The sequence below is a fragment of the Periplaneta americana genome, chromosome 6 (genome assembly GCF_040183065.1).
Source record: "Periplaneta americana isolate PAMFEO1 chromosome 6, P.americana_PAMFEO1_priV1, whole genome shotgun sequence".
Lineage (NCBI taxonomy): Eukaryota > Metazoa > Arthropoda > Insecta > Blattodea > Blattidae > Periplaneta > Periplaneta americana.
The window spans coordinates 71,038,740-71,058,065 of record NC_091122.1 but is presented as its reverse complement, the minus strand read 5'-3'; the positions used below and the strand labels follow the sequence as shown (position 1 = coordinate 71,058,065).

Genomic DNA, 19,326 nt, shown 5'->3' with positions numbered 1-19,326 from the left:
AACAATCTTCAAGTCAATTTATAACGAAGTGATGGGCATAATATACAACTTTTTATAACGTTGTAATAATAATAATAATAATAATAATAATAATAATAATAATAGTAATAATAATAATAATAATAATAATAATAATAATAATAATAATAGCAGAAGAGATGATACTAAGTGATATGCTACTAGTGCTAAATGACAACTGTGAGCAGTACGGAATGAAGATAAATGTCAACAAGACGAAGACCATGATCATAGGAAGAAAAGTAAAGAAAGAAACTGCGAATTCTAAATGAGGCAGTAGAGGAAGTGGACAGCTTCAAATACTTGGGGTGTACTGTAAGTAGTAACGTGAGCTGCTGCCAGGAATTAATATTTGAGGAGAAAAATTCGCTCCGGCGCCGGGGATCGAACCCGGGTCTTGATTCTACGTACCAAGCGCTCTGACCACTGAGCTACGCCGAATTCAATCCACAGCACCGGATCGAACTATCCTCCTTCACTGTTTCCCTTTTATGGTCTGACTCCAAGTTAGGCATATACGTTGACGTTTTTTATGTCCAAGTCAACTGCCATTATACAAAGGGCGCACTCAGCTGAGTGACTTGTTTGGCCGGGATTCCACAGTTAAATGAACAGTAATCTGTACAGACATATGCACTGCTAGCTATGAGAGTATTAAGGATTTATTAATTTTTCCTACAGAATAATATCTGTAATATTGATAATTAATATTTAAGGAGAAAAATTCGCTCCGGCGCCGGGGATCGAACCCGGGTCCTTGGTTCTACGTACCGAGCGCTCTGACCATTGAGCTACGCCGAATTCAATCCACAGCACCGGATCGAACTCTCCTCCTTCAATGTCTCCCTTTATGGCCTCACTCAAAGTTAGGCATATATTTTGACGTTTTTTATGTCCAAGTCAACTGCCATTATACAAGGGACTCACTCAGCTGAGTGACTTGTTTGGACGGGATTCCACAGTCAAGAGCTCAGTGGTCAGAGCGCTTGGTACGTAGAACCAAGGGCCTAGGTTCAATACCCGGCGCCGGAGCGAATTTTTCTCCTCAAATATTAATTGTGAATATTACAGCTATTATTATTCTGTAGTACAAATTAATAATTCTTTAATATGCTGCCAGGAAGTCAAAGAAGAATAGCAATGACAAGAGAAGCTTTTAATAAGAAAAGGAGCATCTTCTGCGGACCTCTGGAGAAAGAAGTAAGGAAGAGACTAGTGAAGTGCTTTGTTTGGAGTGTATAATTTAATAGTGCAGAAACATGGACATTACGACGAAGTAGAGAGAAACGAATAGAAACATTTGAAATGTGGATATGAAGAAGGATGGAACGTGTGAAATGGACAGACAGAATAAGAGTGGGCGAAGAAAGAATGATCAGAAAGAGAAAAAGGAATTGGCTGGGTGACTGGTTGAGAAGAAACTGCCTTCTGAAGGATGCACTGGAAGGAATGGTGAACGGGAAAAGAGTTGGGCCAGAAGAAGATATCAGATGATAGACGACATTAAGATATATGGCTAATATGAGGAGATAAAGAGGAAGGCAGAAAATAGGAAAGACTGGATAATACTAAGTTTGCAGTGAAATACCTGCCCTTGGGCAGAACACTATGAATGAATGAATGAATGAATGAATGAATAATAAAAATTACTTATTCAGTTACTTATTGATATATATATATATATATATATATATATATATATATATATATATATATATATATATGCTGGAAAACAGCCATTGGTCAACGAAAGTCCAGCACAGTGTTACAAAAAATTATAAAATTAATAACAATGATATAAATTAACTACACATATAACGGTGAAAATAAAGACAAATTTAAGAACATGTTTTGCAACGGTTAATTTACAACAAACAATACTATTAAATTTACATTACGGGGTTAAATATTACAGAAAATATTACAATTTTGTGTATTATTTTTATTATTATTATTATTATTATTATTATTATTATTATTATTAATTTGAAATGAAAACAAAACAGAAAATATTACTTAACCTTGTTTAAAAAGAAACGTTCTTCTCGACTTTTAAGAAAAGTTAAGATTAATACCATATAAGAGGAGACGATACTTATGTCTTCAAATTGATTGTTTAGAAAAAAATATATATTTTTTTAGGAGATACAACAAGTAATGTCAAAGTACAGTAATGCGCACAACATTAAAGTACAGACAGTATAAACTTTCATCGTAAATATTACGAATGAATGTTATTAATATTGTTATCTACTATCAAATTTTTTAAACTTAATTGACAACATTTAAGTGACATGTGTAATTGGGAAGATGTGGGTATAACTTAATGAATATTGAACACTTACATAGTACCTTACTTACTTACAAATTGCTTTTAAAGAACCGGAGTTTCATTGCCGCCCTCACATAAGCCCGCCATCGGGACCTATCCCGAGCAAATTTAATCCAGTCCCTAAAATCATATCCCCCCTCCCTCAAATTCATTTTAATATTATCCTTCCATCTACGTCTCGGCATCCCAAAAGATATTTCCCCCCCCCCTCAGGTATCTCAACTAACAATCTATATGCAATTATGGACTCACCCATACGTGCTACATGTCCTGCCTATCTCAAAAGTCTGGAGTTAATGTTCCTAATTATGTTATGTGAAGAATATAATGTCTGCAGTTCTGTGTATTATACCTACTGTGTGCAAACAAAGAATCGGGTTTTATTCTTATTGAAAAGACGTATTGTGAATATGCGTAATAACTAGACAGTAGATGCGGGATGACTTATTATTGAATGTAAGTGCACATTTTCTATATGTTACATTTTTTTCATTCAGACCATTGGGTGAACAGGTTTTAAACGTAAACAGACGACGTCAACATGCTACTGTATCTCCGTACAGTCAGAAGGAAAAGAAAAATAACGTACTGTAGTACATACCTTGCAAGGTTCACTCCTCGTCATCATTGATGCAATTACCAGCGTTGCAGTAAACGACGATATATTCTCGTAAGTTGTCGAAGCTGAATCGTCTTCGCCTATCGCTTAAACAGTTTTTGTATCGAGAGAATTTTTGAATATAATAAAAGTTTCAAGTTCAATCTATAAGATTTATAGATTGAACTTGAAACTTTTATTATATTGAACTAGATTTATCTGAAAACAAAATGAATTGTAAAAAGAATTTCTGAAGAAAATCTCTAAAATGGGGATCACTCAATTTCTTTAGTGCCATATTTGTACTGAGCATCATGTTGCACGTGTCGTTAGACTCGCACAACTAAATGATGATGATGATGTAGATGGTTCCCCAGATTTCATTTCAACGCATTTCCTGTGAGATGTACTGTTGCAATGTTTCTCTATAGCCTGAGTTGTTCTGATTTTTATTTCAATTTTACATACATTACACACCATAATTGTCTTCGTTAATACGTAAAATGTCACTCTCATACTTCTTAATTGCATTTCGTATCTCTGAGCGAATTTAACGTTTTGCCATTATGAATGGTTCAGCACAACATATTCAACGTGTACTAAATACTTGAGCAGGTTAACACAACTGCACACATTGGGTTGCAATGTTACTATGAACTGACCGGGGTTCCTTCGTTTTGTACGCTGCTGTACTCGCCAGGTACACAAAAGACGGACGGCGCGGCACGTGCCATATACTCCGACACGAAACAACTTCAATTTTCCTTAAGTCATCCCGTATCCACTGTCTAGTAATAACAGTTATTCTTATGTTTGGAAACCCAAAATCTATCTAGTTTTCAAATGCACATGTGTAGTAAATCGTGTTTTGTATTACATGAATGAACCATACTCGATTCAATGAATTCGAATAGGTCGGCCGATGCCTAGGCATATATTATAATTAGACACTGTTTAAACATTTTTCCACTGCTGTGTACTTTGGATAAGCTTTTGTCATCCAATCTGCTCTTAAAAAAGCTGAAAGTTAGAATTTATAAAACAGTTACAGTACTGGTTGTTCAGTAGCGGTCAACTGCTATGGTGCGCGGCAGTGTTGCCAACTCAGAATTCCATTTACCGCTGCACAAGCTTAAAAAAACCGCTAAACTGTAGTTAAAAAAAAACTCCAGATTTTTCTTAATACATCACTTCCAAATTCTAAATACAAACTATACATCTTGGGGCAATGCATAAGTGCAACAACAGTTTTCAAGTCTTCTCAGTCCTGCTTGAATGGTCAAAATTGTAATTAGCTTGAAATTTTCCATTCTGTTCCTGTGCTTTTACACAAGATTCATTTGGCTAAATAGCCTCTCAACCTCTGCATTTGACAATGGTAGGATAAGGAAATAAAATGCCAGTTTAGCTAGCTCTCTGAAGGAGTGACCACCAATGCATCACTGAAAATCGCGACCTAAAATTTGGAATGAATCATAATGATATCACAGTTTAGTATATATAATTGCGAAGCTCAATACTTACTAAATATGCAAACATAGACAGTTGAAATATGCATCCAAAGATAGGTGCTAGCCACCAGGATCGCTACTATCGCCTTATCACAGACTCTTTCCCTAGCAGACGATAAAATGTAATGTACTTTTGATATCGTGTTCTTTTGAAAAATTAACACCTTCCTTCCACTATTGAAATACGAAATACATAAGGTTTATATATTCATAAAGTATATATTATACTTTATAAACTCACCTTCCTGGATCTTTCGGAAGAAGGATAACTCTGACCTTTTTTTTCTTAGAATTTATAGTGCTACAAACGTCTCCTTGTCCCATATTATTATTCAAATTCTTGTATTTTAGCCATTTACAGTTATTACAAACGATAACGAACATTTCACAGTTTACACAAATTTTCACAATAATGCGAAATACGGCACAGTCAATGCCTTTTCGATCTAGACCAGGCCGTAACATATGTTCGGGTTTTCTATTTCAGTGTATGGAGCTCAGTGAATTATTATATTATAATTTTATTGCGTATCATAGCTAAGTTTTATGTAGTGTAATGTGTCCATAAGTTCCCTTTACTTCTTGTTGCATTATAGCCTATATTGCAGAAATAATTACAAAACTGTGTTATTTTAATGTGAAAAGAATTTTACATGTTAACATAATCTTTCGCATCAACATTTTAAGTTTAGAATGGAAGCTATTTTGAGGTTTAATAAAAAAGAATTTATATTGTGATTTAATGTAGCACATCTACCTTCCTTAATAAATACAGAAAATTTATCATACCACTCTTATGAAATTAGTGTACGTACGATTGTTACTTCGTCTCTTGGGTAGTAGATAAATACAATAATTCAATACTCAATTGTAGTATTAAAATACAGACAAATTGAATGTGCGGAGTATCATACATGGCATTATGCTTAATTATAAAGTATAATTGCGAATTTAGGAATATAAGATATAGTAAACATAACCTATAATATTTCCATATGAATGGCAGGGCATTGGAGACCACTAAAATTAGACAGAAAGGGGCAACTGGGACAGTAAACATAACCTATAATTTTAACATACCTAAATATTTGTGCGGTGCAACTGAAAATTATTGAATCATGCATAAATGAATGTACAATAATTTCGCAATATTTAATCGAAATAAAGGCAGGTAGGTCTATTACACATATGAACGTAATTTTCACACCAAAAATAATATTTCATCTCAACTCGCAAGTGATTTATGTCTGAAGTGTCTCATAATCATTGTTTTAAATTTTATTAATGCAATTACATTACATTTTAGAGAAATATATGTTACTCTTTATGCATTCCAACTAATTTATATGGTTGAAACGCCGCCCTTCGTGATCAGGTTAAGCGAGTTACATGGTTTGCCTTACGGCCTGTATTAGATCACGATGGCAGTGACACAGTCTATTGTTCGTAGTACTCACAGCGCTCCAAGCGGCTAGCAACTATCGCGAGAAATGCAAAAAGTCACCCCAAGCTTCGCAACTGTATATACTAAACTGTGATATGTAAAATTAAAAAAAAAACTAAATATTTCTAATCCTTCGGAAACTGAAATAACACTCACCTCTGCCCAGAAGCGTGTAGTGTTGGAAACAGTTTTCCAATCCCCAAAGTTAATTTTCCGCCACTGTATCTCAGCAACTGTTGCCGAGCAACAGAAAAACACTCTCTTCTCTTTTTGTGTTTATTTCTATCAGCACGGGTAGTTAAATCTTAATATTTTGCATTCAATATCACCTTACACCATTTACACCGAGCTTTCGAACTATCACCGGCAACTTCTTACACCCAATTTTTCAACACATCTCTAAATGTTTGTACGTATTGAGTTTTACGCGGCATCATTAAATTACATATCTTCAAAACTGAATGAAGTAGATCAAGAATATGCTGGACACTTCGGAAATAATCAAATCACAGTTGGTTTGAAATCTGATTTTACATCAAGCTGGAGACGTGCCTGACAACAATGAGTTTGGTTTTAACTTTTAAGTATGTCTGTGTTAAATAAACTATAATACGAAATGAAAAATTAAATAATAATTCAGTTCATTACCTATTCTCTTTAGGATTAAATACATCAATTCATTTACCAAAACAATGCATACATTAGATTAAGAGTTTAACAAATACGGCATACCTTATTTGTACAACAACAATGGATGAGGCAGAAAATGGACGTGGTTGCACCAAATGGAGTTAACATAAAACGTTGATATTTTACACTCGCACAATGAGAAAGTGTGATAATACCAAACTAAACTCTGGTTTATGATTAACTAACATTGTTGTCCGCAAGTACATATAACATCTATACAGAAAAAAAAAAACTTAAAAATATCATCTCCTTCTGCCAAATCATCAAAAAACGCCAAATAAATAGCTAGCCGCTGACAGCAAAATTCTGTAGCTGACCATAGTCCTGAAAACACCAGATTTAGCTACAAAACCGCTGACTTTGCAACACTGGTGCGCGGCGCGAAATGTCGCATTCGCTACCGACGGAAATTCACGAAGTGTTACGAAGTTACCGTTACGAGTATATTACGTTTCGTTGGGGCCCGTCCAAGCTGGCCCTCCTGGCGGACTGAAACACTCTCGCAGATACTTGTTCTGTCAACAACCGCACGGCTAACGATCTCAGCGAGGTTCTAAAACAAAGTCTACAACCTTTCAATTTAGAAAATAAACTCATAACTGAAGCATATGATGGTGCTGCAGTAATGAGTGGAAACCAGGGTGAGGTCCAAACTTCGATGCAGAAAACATTTCCTTATGCGAAATTTGTTCGCTGCAACGCCTACTAACTTAATTTAGTTATAAAAATACATGTTCATAACGCATTAAATCAGTGAAGTTGTTTTTTGCAAATATTACTGGATTCATAGCATTTGTCCCCACTTCACTTAACGCAGTGACCTACTGCGATCTGTGTGCAGTAAGCGCATACCAACCATTTCAGCAATACGATGGAACTTTCAGTCCCGAGTTTAAGGGAAATAATGCGGAGCTGTTGAAATGCTTCGAAAGGATTGAAGAGAGAGATGACTCAAATGAATGGGATGATATAACATTGAGAGAAGCTTTTGGCCTAAAAAAATGGTAAATAATAATGAATATTTGTTCTTCTAAATTTCTTTTATGATTTGATGAAACATGTTGATAATGTAGCCCAGATGCAAAACCAGGCAACTGTCAAAAAAATGAAAAATGAGATAATGGTAACCATGATTTCAGTTCGTCATTAGCTACGTAATAAGCCATACATTCGGTTACAAATTCAACTCTAAACCCTTTAAATCTACGATGAAAGAGTAATGGAACGGAGAAAAATTCTCTCCGGCGCCGGGATTTGAACCCGGGTTTTCAGCTCTACGTGCTGATGCTTTATCCACTAAGCCACACCGGATACAACCCCGACGCCGAACAGAATCGTCTCTGATTGAGTTCCAACTCTTGGGTTCCCTCTATTGGCCGCCCTTTGCACTACGTCATAGATGTCTATAAACATAGGACCGAAGTCCACACATGTGCTCAGGTGCACTCGTTATGAGTGACTAGTTGGCCGGGATCCGACGGAATAAGCGCCGTCTTAAATCACTTCGTGATTTACTCATATCATATATTATTTCAATGTACCGAAGTACATATGATATTTCCATGCAGATATTCTGCGTCATCATACGATGAAAGAGTAATGGAACGGAGAAAAATTCTCTCCGGCGCCGGGATTTGAACCCGGGTTTTCAGCTCTACGTGCTGATGCTTTATCCACTAAGCCACACCGGATACAACCCCGACGCCGAACAGAATCGTCTCTGATTGAGTTCGAACTCTTGGGTTCCCTCTATTGGCCGCCCTTTGCACTACGTCATAGATGTCTATGAACATAGGACCGAAGTCCACACATCTAGTAAATAAAATTGCATACGGTTGCAAAACCTGCTAAGTGTGGAGAGCGTAAGGATGCAATACCTGCTAACTGCACAATGCCATGTTTACTTTTGCAAAATCTGCTAAATGTCACTGAGACAACATGGCCATATTGAGAGTTACGGATGCAAAAGCAGCTATTTCGATCTTCATAAGAATTACATTGAGCATACTAATATAACGAATAAGATATTATTAGACGCTGATAATAAAGCTACTTTCTGCTCGTATAGTTAAATTGACTATACTGCTGCATTTAAGACATCAGCTGAGAGTTTCCGCCCGCGCTTTATCGGGGACTTCTAACCTTTTATGTTAAGTGTGTTGAAGTCTTGAAGTGGTTACTATGATTATCTTGCAGTTTTTTCGACTTTTGCCGAAATGAGTGTGGATGGATATGGTGTATCCTGCTTCAATAACTCTGTTAGTGTTGAGGGAGAAGATACAGATGATGAAGAGAATGGTACCAGTGAAAAGACGAATCCAAAAGTTTAAACAATAAAGGTAAACATTTCCAAAAGGACTACATTCCAATGGGTGTCATCCTTAAAGAAGCAAACATCAGGGACATTGAAAGACTTCTGGAATTGCACTTCGGGTAGGACTGGTTTCGGAATGCAAATCTGACATTCTACACCGAAATGTTCAACCAGCAGCAAGATCTTGCTGTTGCAGACCTGAGTGAAGATGAGCATGAACATACGGGTGTAGTGAACTTCGAACTCATGGATGAGGAAGAACCGAACATTTTGTAAAGTGTTATATTACATTGATGTTTGTAGAAATTGCAACACCAAGAAGGATACATGTAACTGAAATGAAATTGATATCACAGTTTAGATACATGACAATACACAAAGGATTAGAATTACAGAACTGTACCTGATCTGTGACCATGAGATATCAGTATGGAGTGAAGCCTCCATGCGCTGCAATCAGAGCTTCTAAGCGTCATGGTATGGAATCAAAGAGTTCCTGGATATGTTTCTGGGGAATCTCCCTCCACACAGTTTGTATGCGAGTCCACGAAGCGTCAAGAGTGTGTGCTGGAGGACCATGACGAACAAGTTGCCGACCAACCGTATCCCAAACAAGTTCCATGGGCGAAATTGTCTAGCGAACGTGCAGACCAGGAAAGCAGTGATACCCGTCGTTCTTCGAAGAAGACTTGCACAATCCTCGCCACATGTGACCTTACATTGTCGTGCTGAAATATGGCATGTGGAGTTGCCTGAGGGAGGGGCAGTACCTCGGACTTCTCTAATGTAGCGGTTGAAGTTCAGATTGTCCTGAATACGTACGAAGCGAGATCGTATATTGTATCACACTAGGAACTTGTCCTAAATGCCGCTCAACAATGCAGGCTCTCAGACTGCGTTCACCACGGTAGCTCTTAACACGTATGTGACCATCACTGTAGGACAAGTTGAAGCGGGACTCGTACGAACACACTACATTTGGTACTCTGTTTTACACATCTCCCGAGTTTAGGGTCGTTCGGGCCATTCTTTCTGGGTATTGCACTTTTCACAAACAGTAGTTCATAAGGAAACCTTCAAACTATAACATTAGTATTCTATTCTCCATTTTTATTTTTTATAGTACAATATTTGTGTGTTTAATAATATTTAGGTATGTAACGAAAATAAGAATGTTCTCTTCTACCGTCAGTTTGTATCCAAGTTAGTCTTGTCAGATAAACTGTTAACATTGATCAATATCAGGTTTTGCAAACTAATGTATCGTTAATATGGCTACCTATAGAGTTGCAAATCCTGCTAACTGCTATATTCGGCTGCAAAACCTGCTATTTGCAAATTAATATACAATATAACTAATTACCTATTAATCATATATTTCTGAGCTGTAGGAAGACAGACTAAATATTTTTTCCCCATTATTTAAACTAGAAATCATGGCTCTAGCATCTGTGGATAAGTTTTTACACAAATTTCCTCATTTGCCAAAATTCGTCTAACTTGCAAATAGCTGGTTTTGCAAATTGGCTATATATTATACAATGTAATACAGATGCAAACTGCAAATATATATATTGTTGTTGTTCATTGTTAGTAAATAACATGTACAGAAATACAGTCTTAATACTTCCCTGAAGGAGTAAAATCTCCTGCTCAGGGAGTTATCTAAACACATACTTAACACAAACAAAGATAATTATTTGACACAAAGTGGGTCAAGAAATAAAAATTATAAGAATAAATTAACTTTAAAAATACAATTTCAATTTTAACAATTTAAATCATACAAATACATACACATATTAAATCGACATATATTCTTTAACAATTAAATTCCTAACACTATTTTTGAAATTTCTGATACTAACATTTTCCAAATTCGGGTGTTTTTCAATTATTTTATTATATAACCTTTTACCAGAGTAGGTACCATGGCTAAGAGCTGTGCTTGCGAAACACTTTGGTTCTTCTAGTCGTAAAAAATCGGATCTTTTAGTTCCATATTTATGATGATACCATTTGAATTTATTACGATTTTTATGTATGAAGTTTAATAAGGAAATATAATAAATCTTTTTAATTTTCAAAACATTAAAATCATGAACAAAAGCTCGGATGAGTAGATTGAGAATACCTGACGCATTACATCATCTTGAGTCAGCTGTAATGGAAATGAGAGAGAACACTAACATATGAAATAAATGTCGATGATGAAGAAGAATGTTCGTTTCCTCCGAGAAAAAGGCTGAAACTCAGTAGGCAAGTAAACCTGTCGGCAGATGCCAAAGAAATATGCGTTATCATTATTAACCAATTCAATTGACCTTTCCTGCAATCACATAATACTTGGCAGCTTTAATATACTTGATCCAAAGAAATTTGCTTCATACAGAAATAAGTTCCCCATCGACCGGGCTAATATTTTCGTAAAAGATTACAGTCCTTTAATTTCGAAAGAAAAATGTATTAATGAACTATCAGTGATCTATTGAAATGATATATTTAAAGACATTTCCTCTGTGTGTTGTTTGTTCAGTTTCTTTTAATGGATTACTCCTTTGAAGATTCATTCTCTGAAGTGGAAAAAGCCCATCGAATCGCACTAACAACACGTGTTTCAACAGCTGTGTCAGAACGGACTTTCAGCACATTAAACAGGATAAAAACATTTCTCAGAAACACCATGGATCAAGATAGGCTGAATTTGTTGGCTTCCTGTATTATTCTTGAGGAGCATCTCCATCAAATCCCGAACTTAAGAATTGGGTCATGAGAAAAGTTTGCCAGAAAGAAGGACAGATGAGTACATCTTCTTTATAAATAATTCTGCAAATTTGCGAGTTTAATGTTGAATTTGCGTTATTATGTACAGACCGATTATTTAGTCCCCCTCCCTCAAATTCATTTTAATAGGGGAAAGAGGGGAAGTAATAGGAGGAGTGGGGACAGAGTAGAGATAAGGGGGAGCGGTCGGTAAAGGAATGCAGTACAGCTTACTTGTACTATAAACATACCGCTCTACCGCAGCATAACATCCAATCGCTCCGAAGGCAAGCGAGAGACTAACCCAAACACCCCTTGGCGAAACTAAATGGACTCGCCTAACCCTGGCGCACATCTCCGGCGACTGTCAGGACTAAATAATTGTACTGTAGGTGGTAATTTTAGTTGTATTATTTTAAGTGGAAACAATTGACTAAAATGAAATAAAAAGTCTTGGTGCATTATTTAGCGCATATCGAAAAATTTGTGAAATATCTGACCCCGCCAACAAAAATTATCACGAGCCGCCACTGATAACTTTCAAAAAAGACCTATAGATGTCTGTTGCTAGCAGAGAGCAATAAGTATAGTATTTTGATTGTCATTTTTATGCATGAGGACAAGAAATATTTGGTGGAATTTCCTCCAACATAAATGAAATGATTGTACTCCCGTGATTCGGCACTCTAAAGTCTTTTCTGTAGAAAATGAGATTCACTACGAGACGATGAGATAATATTTGGGTAGAAGGGGTTATAGGCTGCACCACAGTCTTGTATATACAGTCAAGAAGCTCAATAGAAGTAAATATGCATCCATAAATAGTTGCTAACCACTAGGATCGCTAATATCGCCTTATTACAGACAATGCGAAATAATATCGGCACAGTCTATTGTTCCTAGCACCCTCACAACTCAAGCATCGTGTCTGTATACACTAGACTGTGATTGCACTTTATTACCCCTTAAATTTCCGATTAACACAATATGCTGATATATTATTGGTACCGTATTGAAAGTGTCGCATAAATCTGTTACGATCCAATTATTTCTGCTGTAAAGTAAAGAGAGTTTAAGAAAATGTACCGAGTAAATAGTTGCTCCAATTTGTTGCGTTCCATGTCACGGTTAGGTCTGGATGTGAATGCAAAACAGTTGAGAGAAGCACGATTTACATGCTCGATCGCTCAAACAAAAGACACACGATTCTGGGTGTTTGCTGCTCATCCCAGGGCTTTCTGTATCTGTTTTATGCGTTCTTTGCACTGTATACTCTTATATGGCATGTCGTGTCCTTTTATGTGTGTATTTATACTTCAATGGATTATTTTATTAGATGCGTCCGCACAAAGGTAATATATGCGAAAGACACTTGTCTTCACTACATCAGTCCGCCCGTCTGTCTGTATGAAACTACGAGTATCTAGCTACTACCATGCGGGTTTATTTCACGAAGTATTGAACATAAAACCTGGTGAAATTAAATTCAATAATACATTTCTCATATTTTTCATATACAGGATGTAAGAGGTATAAGTTTCATTATTTTAACTGATGATTGTTCACGTCATAAGCAAGGAAAAATGTCCTCACAACTTTTTTCTAATTGCAATATTTAACTAATTATTAAAGTTTACAATATTAGGCGTTTGGCAACGTTGCTAGATGGGGAGGAGGGAGTTCACAAATACACAGTAGGATAGCTCAAACGGATACAGACATGTCGGTACAAAACAAATGCTCTGTTCTAATGGCTCAAGCGGTAGGGGCACGGCATATCCCTATCGCTTGGTCCGAAGGGTTGTGGGTTCGAGTCCCGCCGCGGGCATGGGTGTTGTGTTTGTATTAGTGTAAGTAAAAAACAAAGGAAACAAATGAAAACGAAAACAGAAAACAAAATAGATAAGTTTGGTAAACGGCCTCTGGCCGGTCTAAATTTAAAAAAAATGCAGGGGCGGACTGTTGTTTACAAAAACGAACATCAAATAAAGTAACACGGAGTTAGTGTGCACTCGAAGTTGGTTACTTGACGGTTGTTAGCCCATTTTGAGGTCTCTGGATATAGAGGGTAAAATTGGATCGGTGTCGGGTAGAGTTCCCAGGTAGCTCAGTTGGTAGAGCGTTGGTACGTTAAACCAAAGGTCCCGGGTTCGATGCCCGGCCCCGGAACAATTTTTTCCTCGAAATAATTCAGCAAATACAAACTTTCATTCCCATTAATTGAACTTTATGGTAAATTTCCATTTTATTTAACAATATTGGGAATATTGTATGTCTAAATAATAAACAAAATCACACGAATTTTTTTTATTGCAACATTTTAATCTGTCTCGCTTCCATAAAGCAGTACCATTATTAAAGAAATTTCTGTTTGTGTGATTTTCGAACCGAGTTAAGAGACTCCTAGTTTCTAATAATGATAGTTGAGAAACCGCTACAAAAGTTCGCCGATTAGGTAACCTTCATTGCGGAAAACATTGACGGTACATCTTCTTGCCTCACTTGAATTACGACGACTTTCTCCATAAATTAATAACATATGATATTCCTAAACTGTGAATGATATTGTAAGTTGTTTATCGAATACCTGGAACCGAACTGTCATCCGCTCGGCAGTATATCTATCGACAGGGAGCTTGAACTCAGCTGACATGTACAGCTGTCAAAAAAAAAAAGTGGCCGCACTCGTGAACAGTGAATATTTTCAAAGTCCACTTCGGGTCGCGGCGATGTTACACGATGCATGTGCTTGTACAAGCAGTTCCGGAACTATGAAACTGTTCCATATCTACGCCTCGTAGACCAGCGGTAGAGTGCTTGTTTAATGATTCAAAGGTCGTGGGTTCGGGCCTTCTTCAGGTTTTCATTTTATTTTTTAATCTTTCTTTAGCGATGTAAATGATATTCAAATTATCATTTATATCCAGTTATCGTTCTTTATGGATATCACGTTATTTATATTTTGTTATCGTTCTTTAGAGATATGAATAAAATTCAGGTCATCATTTGTATTCTGTTATCGTATTATAACGATATGAATAATAATTATTATTGTATTTCCAATGGGGGTTAGCCGTATTTTACTTATGTATGTTAGGGCTATAGTTTTATACACAAAAAAGATAAGCATAAAGAGAAATGGAAAAGAAAATTAAATTAGCTTACGCGATGTAAACAAAACATAAACAATCCGTAAATTAGGCATTGCGATTGCAAAGCAAATATCAGGTATCAATTTGTAACATACAAAAACATTAACAACACACATACGTAACACTTCTATAACACAAATATGCAGCTTTCCGTACCATACATCATAAATTAATACACAATAGTCACACAAACACAATCAAACTATAATTACGACATTGCGACGACATCAAGCATCCCATAACTGACTCACATACATAACAAATCAAGCATCCGTTACAACACATACACTTCAACATAGTAACCACACTTTTAAAAGTTACAAATTTGGCTCCAAGAAGAATAAATAGGACACTGTTACTAATTACTATTCTTCTACAATTTCTTAAATACATCTGTAATAAATCTGTGAAATTCCGATATGAATAATATTCTCGTTTTTTATATTGTTATCGTTCTTTAGCTATTTAAATAATATTCGAGTTATCATTTATATTCTGTTTTCCTTCATTAGCATTATAAAACAGTATTCAAGTTATTTATATTGTTATTGTTCTTTTGCAATATATTAATTAAACAAACCGATATTTATAATTTATATTCTGTTATCGTTCTTTAGTGATACTGTATAAATAATATTCAAGTTATTTATATTGTAATCGTTCTTTAGCGATATAAATAACATAAATTTAATATTAGGTTTGGAAAAATCCAGTTGCATAATACTGCTATTAGTTTTTCTTTTTGTATTATTACATTATACTATCTTGAACCACAATAAAATGAAAAGGAGTAACGAGGAATTGAACCTGAGATGTTGACATCTAAATTCCGTCGTTCGTCCGCTGAGCTACGAGAGCAAAAGTGTGGAAACATTTTTGGAAAAATTGGCCCAATCACACTCTAAGATCTTCTGATGATTCGTAGAAGCTAGTCCAGGATGCGGGGGACAAAGGCTAATTGAGATTTCCCGGTCTCTGACCGGGTCAAACATCCTGATAGAATTAATATTTAACCCTTGCCGTGACTTTCGGTGAAGTCCGGAGGGCCCAATTAGTCAAATCCACTCTCCTATCTTCACGCTTGGGCCCCTTGGAATTTAATAAGATGCGAAAGAGATAGTGGTGTGCGGAAAGCAACGGGATGTTACCGCATTTAGGCCTATCCTTCCCAAGAAAACTGCAAACATGAACAAAGGAAGCTTTTAATAGAAAAGAAGGATCTTCTGCGGACCTCTGGAAAAAGAACTGAGGAAGAGACTAGTGAAGTGCTTTGTGTGGAGTGTGGCATTGTATGGGGAAAGAACATGGACATTACGACGAAATGAAGAGAAACGAATTGAAGCATTTGAAATGTGGATGTGGAGAAGAACGGTGCGTGTAAAGTGGACAGGCAGAATAAGAAATAAAATTGTGTTTGAAAAAGTGAGTGAAGAAAGAATGATGCTGAAACTGATTAGAAAGAGAAAAAGGAATTGGTTGGGTCTCTGGTTGAAAAGAATAATAGACGACATTAGGATATGTGGATCATATGCGGAGACTAAGAGGAAGGCAGAAAATAGGAAAGATTGGAGATTGCTGGGTTTGCAATGTAAGACCTGCCCATGGACAGAACATTTATGTGTGTATGTTCAGAATGCCTGGAATATCGTGTCTAAGAACAGTCGCTATTTGCAAAGACTAGTCAATTCCATGCCCACTCGACTGCAAGATGATCGAGATAAGAGGAAGATAGACTAAATATTGAATTGTGGCTTTTTGTTTTGTTTTTTGAACGCTTAATTGTTTGAATGTTTTAAGGCCGACGCCAGTAAATTTGTTATGTTTATGCCACAAAAGATATTTTATTGAGAATAAAATCTTTTTTCTTTCCATTTGCAGCCACAATATCATAATGATAAAGTCATGGCATAATATATTAATGAACCTGATGTTAATTACTAAAATAATCATAAAAGAGAAAGGAGCCATTATGTCTAGTTTGTCTCTCTCAAAAACAGAACAAAAAAGGACATAAAAAGCACGAGGTTGTAGTCGAACGCAGGACCTCATGAATAAGAGGCCTGAACGCTACCATTATGCTATCGAATAACACACAGAATACTTCAATTATAACTGTAGATATCAGGCAACGTAGTCCAACAACATGTAACATCGCCTGTCTCCGAATTGTAGCGAAGATACCCGAAGGGAACTTTGATACAGGAGAGCGGCCACTTTTTCTTTTGACAGCTGTACAGTTTCCCTAGAAAAGGATGAGAAGATTGAATATTCCTAAGTCTCAGATGTAAGACACTGCGCATGATCAGAGACCAGAGCACTGATACACAAGATAACGAATATTGAGTTACTTAAATTCAGGCTATTTGGTTTCTTACTGGCATCGTTTCGAAATTCACTTCAAAAACTGCAAAAATATGATAATATTACGTAAATAAAAGATAAATATATACATAAATCGTGTAGTTAAATCGACCATGGACCTTCGTGACTAGATCGACACTCCGCACAGAAAGGAAAACTTTCGTGTCGTTTCCATAGCTCAGACTCTAAGACTTCTGCGTCTCGTGTAGAAGAGTGCGAGTTCGATTCCTACTCTACACAACGATTTTTTTTTGTTTAAATAACTTTGAAATAGAGTTTTACAAGTTTTAAGTGTTAATGATCACAGACAATACAAAATTACAAGTTATAATATTGTAAACGTTAATCTAATGAATGCATTTATACATACACACATACAATGTAAATGCATATATATTAAAAACTAACAATTAAAATGAAATTAAAAAATATTCCTAAGCCACACAGACAAACTTTTACATAGGTTTAGAGTCCTTAGGCTATGTCATTTGTTGAGTAGTTATTACAATATTTTATTAGTAGCTTTCCCATATGTGTAAGAAGTGCACTCGCACAAAACAATTTTTGTTAAAACTGTGGCTTTGGATTATTTCATTCTCACCACTTCAGTTGATTTTAACCATTTTATCTACGTGTTTGCATAGTGTTTAATTTAATGTTCATTCAATTTTATTCATGTTATGATTGAATGAAAAAGCACTGTTGCAGTTATTGAATAATTAGATATATTAATACTAATTATTAAATGCAACTCTTAAATAACCAATTGCAGTATCTTTTGCAAAATCTTGAATGTTTAAGTTGTCAATAATATTTCTGTACTATATACTATAAGACATTAAAATAATTTGCAATAGATTTGGGGTCCTCTAGTTTATAATCACTGGTTTCAATGAAAAAATATTTTCTTTCTTAGAATATCTACAAGTTTAACTTCAATAATATTCCGAATAGCCTTAATTGCATTATCTCAATGTTGTACTTTTCTATTCGAATGTACTCTATTTCCCTCTTTCATATTTTTTTATAAATTACACCGTACTTCTTGTAGTATTTAAGAACACGAGGATCATTACATTGCAACTCATTACATATAGATTCTTCTTTTTAATACATGAGATTTTTAAGTCCCTGCGTTATCTACATGTTTTTACTTTTGAATTTTTTCACAACATTGAGTGGAAGTGATTCTGAAATTAAAGTGAAAAATACAATAAATTTACTCTTAATATCAGTTGTACCAGTATCATATACGTTTTTCCAAGATTCATTTTGTAGACATAAATGTGAATAGTCACTAGATACAGCATTTACGACCCTTTTTTAGTTTTTAAATTAATATTTTGAAATTGTTCAGTAACATTGGAAACACTTACGATTTATTTATGATGTTCGGACAAGCCATTGATTATAGGTTCTGTCGAATAGGAATTCAGTCTAATTCTGTGTACAAAACGTTTATCAATGGCTGTGCTACTTCAGCTTGTATACTGGTGGGAAAATGGTTCTATGACTAAGGTTTCCAGTTTCAAGGAGTGAATTTAATTTACTTTTACGGAAAAGTTCCGAGAGATAATCCATGTTTATGTCACTACAGATCACAAATTCCATATGAGATTTCTAAAGTCTTTTCCTTACAAATTCAATGTTGGCTATAAATATTAATAAATAATGTAAGAAATATGAATGATTGTAGTTAGAAGTCTGATTTACATTATAAAAAGCAAGAAGTTACATTCCGCGGCAACATTCGAACTTTCGATGTTTGGTTTTGTCGTCCAACGCATAAGCACGGACCTATTCAATGCTTATGTTAATAACATAGAATTTAGCTGTAGCAATGTGGTGTCATAACTTGGGATTTGTTTACTTAACGTAATTAGATTTATTTTGATTAGTTTCGCAACAATAATTGGACTTCCTGTTATATCCTGTTATTTAAATATTTAATTTAGGGTTGATTCATTAACTCTTACTGTACAAAATGCCCCTTATTTCAATAATTCTATATCACGCTAAATAGTCATTGTCTACAATAAAGTATTATCGTAATCCCTCATTTCTCCATATTTTTCGACAAATTATACAGTCGAGGAATTCTGAACAAATTAATTACACCTCAATAAAAAAAGAGTTTTACGTG

General features: G+C 35.4%; 1 non-coding gene across 1 annotated transcript; it reads right to left on the bottom strand.

Moving 5' to 3' along the window:
• Positions 1 to 387: 387 nt before the first annotated feature.
• On the bottom strand, positions 388 to 459 carry TRNAT-CGU (transfer RNA threonine (anticodon CGU)). Its single transcript has one exon. It is a non-coding gene; the product is annotated as a tRNA-Thr (tRNA).
• Positions 460 to 19,326: the final 18,867 nt, after the last annotated feature.